Source organism: Schistocerca americana, chromosome 5 (genome assembly GCF_021461395.2).
Source record: "Schistocerca americana isolate TAMUIC-IGC-003095 chromosome 5, iqSchAmer2.1, whole genome shotgun sequence".
NCBI classification, from domain to species: Eukaryota; Metazoa; Arthropoda; class Insecta; order Orthoptera; family Acrididae; genus Schistocerca; species Schistocerca americana.
The window spans coordinates 71,147,189-71,155,489 of record NC_060123.1 but is presented as its reverse complement, the minus strand read 5'-3'; the positions used below and the strand labels follow the sequence as shown (position 1 = coordinate 71,155,489).

The 8,301-nt window shown below is 41.1% G+C and overlaps 1 pseudogene; it reads left to right on the top strand.

Annotated features, from left to right (window-relative positions):
- The first annotated feature begins 7,258 nt into the window (after positions 1–7,258).
- LOC124617046 lies at positions 7,259–7,376 on the top strand (annotated as a pseudogene).
- Positions 7,377–8,301: the final 925 nt, after the last annotated feature.

The following is an 8,301-nucleotide window of genomic DNA, read 5'->3' as shown; positions in this document are numbered from 1 at the left end:
CTGTAAGTTTCCAAGTTCGGTTTCAGTAACTGTAAATAATGGATACAAGAAAACTGAACTTTATAGTGTAAATATTAGGTTAGTTTATGGATTGCGAGCAATTGGTAAGGGCAAAGCAGCTGGTGATATGCTATGTGGTGTTCTAAATCTTCCAAGTGCACCTTCAAAGTTTGAAGCTTACAATTATGTACTAGGATCTGCAGTTGAAGATGTAGCACAGAAGTCAATGCAGGTTGCTGTGGAAGAAGCAGTGGAAGAAAATGACGGCAGTCGTGACCTCACAGTGGCGTTTGATGGCACGTGGCAGAAAAGGGGCCACACCTCCAACAATGGTGTTGTAACAGCAACTAGTGTTGATACTGGCAAGGTTATTGATGTTGCAATAATGTCTAAATACTGTAGGTGCACAGGCAGGCTGAAAAATGAACACAGTGATGACTGTATTGCTAATTATTATGGTAGTAGTGGTGGCATGGAGGTTGCTGGGGTGAAGAAAATTTTTCATCGCTCTTCACAGTGGTATAATGTTCGCTATGTCAAATATCTGGGAGATGGTGACTCTAAAGCATTCAAAGAAGTTTTGGAAAGCAAACCATATGGGAACAGTGTAAATATAAGCAAACTTGAATGTATAGGACATGTGCAGAAGAGAATGGGTGCCAGGCTGAGAAGGTTAAAATCAGTTATGAAAGGGAAAAAACTAGATGATGGGAAAACCTTGGATGGCAGAGGAAGATTGACTGATTCCATAATAGACCACATTCAGAACTGCTATGGCCTTGCAATCAGGCAAAATACAGGCAATCTTGAAGAAATGAGGAGAGCTATATGGGCTTTATATTTCCACACCGCATCCACGGATGAGCATCCACAACATGGTTTGTGCCCCAAAGGTGAAAACAGCTGGTGTAAATACAATAGGGGACTAACAACACGAGAGAAATACATTCACCACCACAGTCTACCATCAGCCATCATGGCAGAAATAAAGCCCATTTTCAGAGATCTGGCTGACAGAAGTCTTCTGATGAAATGTCTTCACGGAAAAACGCAGAACCCCAGCGAGTGCTTGAATAGTGTGATATGGCATCGTCTCCCAAAAACAGTGTTTGTCGGAATTAATACACTACATTTTGGTGTGTATGATGCTGTGGCAACCTTCAATCTTGGAAATATAACTAAATGCCAGGTCCTTCAAAAGTTGGGTATGTGTGTTGGTTCCCGTACGGTACGTGCTATGTTCTTTTTAGATCAGCACAGACTAAGGCATGCTGATAATATAATCAAGACATTAGTGAAAAAAGCAAGACAGGTGCAGAGGGGTGCCAAAAGAAGACTTGAAGATGATTATGACGACTGTGAAGGGGGTATTAGCTACGGATCAGGAATGTTTTAATCTTCTTTCTCCGTTTCCCGTAAGTTTACTTTTTACTTCATCTAGGAACATTATCTCAGGTACTGGTCAACCTAGAAGTCTGAAATTTTTATGACGTAGTGACATAGGTCCCTATTACATACTGAAACAACGATTTTTTAATTACTTGATTTACAAAAGACTTAGGGGTGATAGTCTAGTAAAAAGCGATGGAAAAAATTTACTTAAAAATAAATGTACAATATCTCTGTAAGAAAATACTTTGACAATAAACTGTTGTTTCAGTATTGTTGTAACATATGAATGCACATACAGTAAAATTTTTACCTCTCTGTCTCCAGTAGTTTGTGAGAAAATGTTCCCTATAGTAGGCATATATTAACATTGCGGGGATAGGTGATTCCGTATCCCCTTAAAAGTGAATTTCCCTACCAATACGGCAAAAATGCATAAATAACAGAGATTTAGAAACCGCTCTAAACGCATAGGGACGATTTCTGTGATAAACATTACAAATAACGCTAGTGTATTACTTGCATTTTGTAAAATACACAGCAGTTTACACTTTTTGAAAACATTGTGGGAAAATATCAGTGATCTGGTAGGTATTTAAAATGCTTATCAGTCTCGATCACAAGGATTTATTAAGAATTAATAATCTCACGTCGATATTGTAAACAGTTTCGATTTTATGGGAAATCATCTTCAGGCCATGCTTCATCAGATTGTGAACAGAGACGATGAATGGAGCATTGGTATGACACCAGTAATGAGCGATGTCCCCTAGCACTCAACAATGCTCCAGTCATCGTTTCTTTTCACCATCTGATGAGGCAATGTCTAAAGATGATTACTCATAAAATCGAAACTGGTTATAATATCGATGTGTGATTAGTTTTGTTTTGTTTTGTTTTCATAAATCATTTTTCTCAGGACTGATTCGTACTTTAACACTACGGTTTGTTAAGGAAATGCAGAAATATGCACATTCTTTCGTAAATTAATATTGTTGCTCACGAACTTAAACCAACTATGAATAGAAAGAAAGGAGAAAACTGGCACTTCGACACTGGAATATAATCAGACGAGAAAAAAGAAGCACTCTGACGTTGAGAAAGATAGTGTTGCTGTGAAACAGTAGCTGACAATGCCGCAAGTGATCTTGTTAAAATTATGTTAGAAAAATCTGGCCAAATATGTCAGCTGAAGATGCGTGGGGTATACTGAAACCACGATTAAGCAGAAAGTGGGGCATTTTTAAGTGGAACCGAAAATAGAGTTCTGAAATAAATAGAATCGTAAAAGTTGGCAAGTAAAAAGGTAGTTTGCTGTTGACAGAAATCGGAACAATATTGAAGAAATGTTCTAATATAACAACTCATTTGCTTTGTCGTGTATGAAACGCGTCACTACCGCTATGAATTTTATACCACAGATTGAAATATGCTATCGTTAAACATCTTTAGAGGAGACGTTACATGTAAGTTCTGAAAAAAAAATTATGGCAGATCTATTGACACTTTTTTCCAGAATATTCGAAAATCTAATGTACTTAACTTCACAATTTGGATTTCAGAATGGCTACTCACTTTTTTCTTCAAATACCGGGATGGTCTCATAAGTCTCATAAAAAAGCAAAAAAAAATGTATCTTTCGTAAACAACTCAACTTATTTCCTGACAAAGTCTCCTTTAAGGGATACAACCTATCCTCCAGCGGTCCTCCAGTTTTTCATCCCATCGGAAAAATAGGTTCTATCACACATTAAAAAATACTCGTTGAATGCCGCTAAAATGTCCTCATTTGGTGGATGTTTCTTCTCAGAAGTTAAAGTTCCGAGTTGGGGAACACTGAGACGTACCTTTGGGCTACCTCTGATGTATAAGCTAAATGAGGAAGCCAATTTCATGCAGTTTCGGCATTGTTGTCACTGAATTGTGGAACGGTCCATTACCCTGGTGAAAGATCACTTTTTTGCGTGGCAGCCTTGGTCTAATGTCATCCTACGCAAGTTTAAAAAGACCCAACAATGAAGTATAATAGGATCCAGTAACGGTTCCGCCTTTTTCCAAGTCATTTGTGAGAATTATTCACTGGGAGTCCCAAAAGAACAGTGGGTATCACCTTACCTGAAGACAAAATGGTCTTTGCCTTCTTATGTATACTTTCACCACAGTTTGCTGATTTTGACGCCGGTTTGACTCTACTGTGTAAAGTTGGATACAGGTTCATTAACAGCGAGGCAAACCTTGCGGATTACGATCAAACATCGGCAGCTACTGTCTTGAATTGGTGGGCTGGATGCGCTTTTGGTCAACTGTGAGCAATTGGGGCACTCAGCTGGCACAGCTTCTTCATAGCTGATTCTCCGTGGAGGATACTATGCACCAGTTCAGTTGACATCAGAAACCACAAGAAGTTTTATTCGGCGGTCTTGCATTTTCATATCGGATTTTGTCAATGGTTTCCTTTGTGATGACCTCAACTGGACGGCCAGAGCAGGGTTTGTCTTCAGTGGTTGTCCGATCACGTTTAAACTCATTAATCGAAAAGAAAATGATCTTCATCAGTGTCTGCCTGAATTTTATCCAATTCTGTTTTGATTTTTACGGCAGTCCAAACATTCAAAAGAAAATGTTTGATAACAGCACGACACACGTGTTTTTCTTTTTCTTTTTTTTTTTCATCTCATTCGAGACATTGATCAATTCACACGGCTATCAACAATGAACTGTACGCTCTACATTGTTGAATTTCTTTATACGACCCTTAGAATAACCAAGCTTACCAACCACGAAGGTGCAACAAAAGTGTTCCATTCAGCCTTGAATAACGAAATGTCACCAGTTGTTATATTTTAGCACCTTACCTATAGGGTGTTTGCACAGACTAAGACTTTTGTCAAGAAAGCTTAAACTTTATATGTGTACAACTAGTTTCAATAACACATTAGGAAGCAATGCAGAATAATTTGGTCAATAATTCGAGCAATGCCGGAAGGAGCCACTGTTTCACTGAACAGAAGCAGACGCAAATAGTGTGCCACAGTGTTCAGTTTTTCCATGTTAATCTTTAGATATGTATGTGGGTTAACCAATAACACAGCTCATGTTAAAATGATACTATCTGGAGATGAAACTAATGCTAAATAACCTTGTTAGAGAGAGACAGCAATAGAAGAAAAATTCAGGAAATATTACAGCTACTTCTGAACTGTGTTTGATAGTAAATACTGATGAAAATTTGAGTTGAAACGAACATATAATAGTGAAGTTCAGCAGCGTTTGAACTTCTAGCAATTGTTGTTTACTGGAAACTACTAAACTGACATGTTAATACATTTCAGTTATTTAGAGGTTTAACCTCTGTGTAAAACAGGGTAGATGGCGGTCTGTGACAGATCCGACAACAAACTACGAAGCTGGTGCTACCACTATTATTTCCGAGATTTCCGTGCTGGCAGTTCGGCCCACTTTTTTGAGCACTGAGCTCCATAGAAGACGACGCTGGAGTGTCCCCAACGTTGACGAAACGACACTGTCAGTTATGGTTTCTCTGGGCTCTGGATAATCTGGCTAGGACCGTGGATCAGTGGAACCGGAATAAATCACGTTTCTTGTCACACCATTTCTGTGGCCATGTCCGAGAAAGTTCTCATCCAGACGAACGGGAACATGCACAGGACCGCAGACGCACGCCGCTGACGAAGTTATTATGTTATGGAGTACGTTCTCCAGGGCCTCCATGGGACCTGTGGCAGTAATCGAAGGCGCAATAACAGCTGTAGCCTGCATGGACATTACTGCGCACGACCTACATGCTTTCACGCTTACTGTCTTCCCCGACGGGTTTGTGATTTTCCGGCAGAATGACCGACTGTGTCACAAGGCCATAATCGTGTTACAGTGTCTTGGGCAGAATGATGCTGAATTTATGGAGATGCTTTAACACCAAATTGGCCTTATCTGAACACGATGAAACACATGTCGAACGATGGCAGTCACTAGCTAGGTGCCCGCAGACCAAAGGAATGTAACCTATGGGAACACCACCTAAAACCAACCAACGAATTGTCGAATCCATGGCACACAGGAACAGCGCTGTATAGAGTTCTTTAACAGACCAATACACTGTAAAGATGGTAGTCATAATATTTTGTCTTACACGCGTGGGCGTCACCGCGGGGGTGGTGGGGTGGGGGATGAGTCAGGATGCACGTCTCCCCTTTCCAGTAATTTTCTAAAAGCAATTTAAACTTGTTGAGTTTTAATTGACAAAATTGACACCGCTGAACGAACGTTTCAAAGCTTAACCAATTACTCATACTAAGAGATCTTGTGCAGCAAGAAATAATGGCTTGCTGGATTTACTAACATGCCAGTAAGCCAAATGCATTTATATTTCACTAAAAAAAGACAATTTTCTATTTTCTAGTGACTTTTGTCAATACGACTACGAGTGATGAAGGAATGAGGCAGATGAAGGACGAATCGGCTGGGTTTTGCTGTAAGTTTGTAGGAGGAGCGTCCAGGAGAAGATAGCTAACAATCGAACACCGCACGACAGTCCATTGATGGTCAAATACTCGGGGTATTTGTCGAGAGGAAATGTAATGAAGCACAGTCAAGGCAATACGTCAATTTTATTTATCTTTTAAAACGCGAAAAACTGATTCTAGGTAAATGTTTCTTACAAAATATATTCCAGTTTACTGAATCTTACCAATCTGTTTTTTTAACTGACCTAAATATAGCGTAAAGACTTATGTTCTGTAGGTAGTATTTCTCCTTTATTCTTCCCTTCAACAAGGTTTAGGACATAATGCGTAATAATCACATATACATTGTTAATAAATTTAATTGTGAATCTGATATACTTTTTTATACTCGCTAAATACGACTTAAATTGTCACAGTTTAGGAGTTTTAAGCACCACTTGAGTATATGGTCTGAGGCATCCAGAATGTTCGAAAAAGTAGTTTTACGTCCTCATTTTTTCATCTTTTTTCACGGGGGTCTCCAGTTTATAGGCCCCGTTGTCATGCATAACCAATCTGTTGAGCCGTCCCCCCCAATCCCAGTCCCAGTAATTCAGTGCTGGTGACATTTGTGCCCGTAAGTGTGTACCCTTGCTGCATAGTACTCACTTCCTTGCATTTCATTATAGTGACATGCAATATATAATAGATGTGGTCTTGTATATTACATAGATTATCATATTTTGGTATCATCTCACGCCTTCTGCCCACAAAAAAGCATCCTCACGGGTTGCCTTGATCCCTGCAACTCTTGCAGTCTGCTTCCAAAATGTGGTGCCCCTCTGATGTTTACCTCTCCTATCACAAACGTTTAGGAAGGGGCGACTTGGAGTTGAATGATATGCGTTCTCGGATCATCTGTATCTACATACACTGTCAGTATTACACCAGTCATTTTATAATTTGCTCTTTCGTACCTCAGTTAAAAATCGAGCTGCTTTTAAATGGATAGAAATATTTTTCTGTTCAATGCACTTAGTATCAACAATGTGGTACAGTGGATTAAAACTAGCAACTGTAGAAACAATATCATTACTCGATTCTTTTGAACAGTCTTTTGAGGTGTTCCTTAATCTATTTCTCCTGCTCAAAAACAACAATCGCCGTTTCTGATATTCCATTGTTGTTACTGCACTGTGAGAGGAGACGTTGTAAAGTATGACAGATATTACTGCCCTATTCTGATGCATTCTGACGCCATCTTACTTGTGCTGTTTATGTTGCCATGCTAGCTTTATGTGGCTTGATCTTGCGTTTCCATGTACAATTCTAACCACGTTGGGGCACATTTTAGGGTAACCTGTCTAGGGTGCCATACAATCCACTATCATTTACTGTATTAAAAGGGCAACGGCTTTGCCGCAGTGGATACACCGGTTCCCGTCAGATCACTGAAGTTAAGCGCTGTCGGGCGTGGCCGGCACTTGGATGGGTGACCATCTGTGCCGCCATGAGCTGTTGCCAGTTTTCGGGGTGCACTCAGCCTCGTGATGCCAACTGAGGAGCTATTCGACCGAATGGTAGCGGCTCCGGTCAAAGAAAATCATCATAAGAACCAGGAGAGCGGTGTGCTGACCATACGCCCCTCCTATCCGCATCCTCATATGAGGATGACACGGCGGTCGTATGGTTCCAATGGGCTACTTGTGGCCTGGAGACGGACTGCTTATTGTATTAAAAACAGTTATTTGTCAGAAGGCGTCAACGGTCTTGCCGCAGTGGTAACACCAGTTCCTGTCAGATCACCGTAGTTAAGCGCTGTTGCTGGGTTACCACTTGGATGGGTCATCATCCGGTCTGCCGAGCGCTGTTGACAAGCGGGGTGCACTCAGCCCTTGTGGGGCAACCTGAGGAGCTACTTGGTTGAGAAGTAGCGGTTCCGGTCTCGGAAACTGAAATACGGCCGGGAGAGCGGTGTGCTGACCAGATGCCCCTCCATATCCGCACCCAGTGACGCTTGCGGGCTGAGGATGACACGGCAGCCGGTCGGTAGCTTTGGGCCTTCATGGCCTGTGCGCGACAGGTTTAGTTTAGTTTTTAGTTTTTATTTGTCAGAAGGGCTTTCCGTCTCCGTTTGATCCGGGAACAGATAATCATAGGCACTGTACGCACGCAGTTCGAACGAACATCGCACATACAGGACGTATAGAACTCCATCTCCGTGGCCGAGGTCGCTAACAGATACTCGAGCTGGTTTGGAACCAATGGTAGAAAAAATTTCCATAGTTAGTATTGGGCAGCAAGGAGAGCAGAGGTGGTGGCGAGAAGTTCCTGCGCTAGCCGTGGCATCCCACTTGGTCCTATTCGCTAATAGCAAACTCTATGGCTGCATAAGGTTTCACCCTCACACGTCTATCATCACCATCATCATACAAAACGTTACACTACA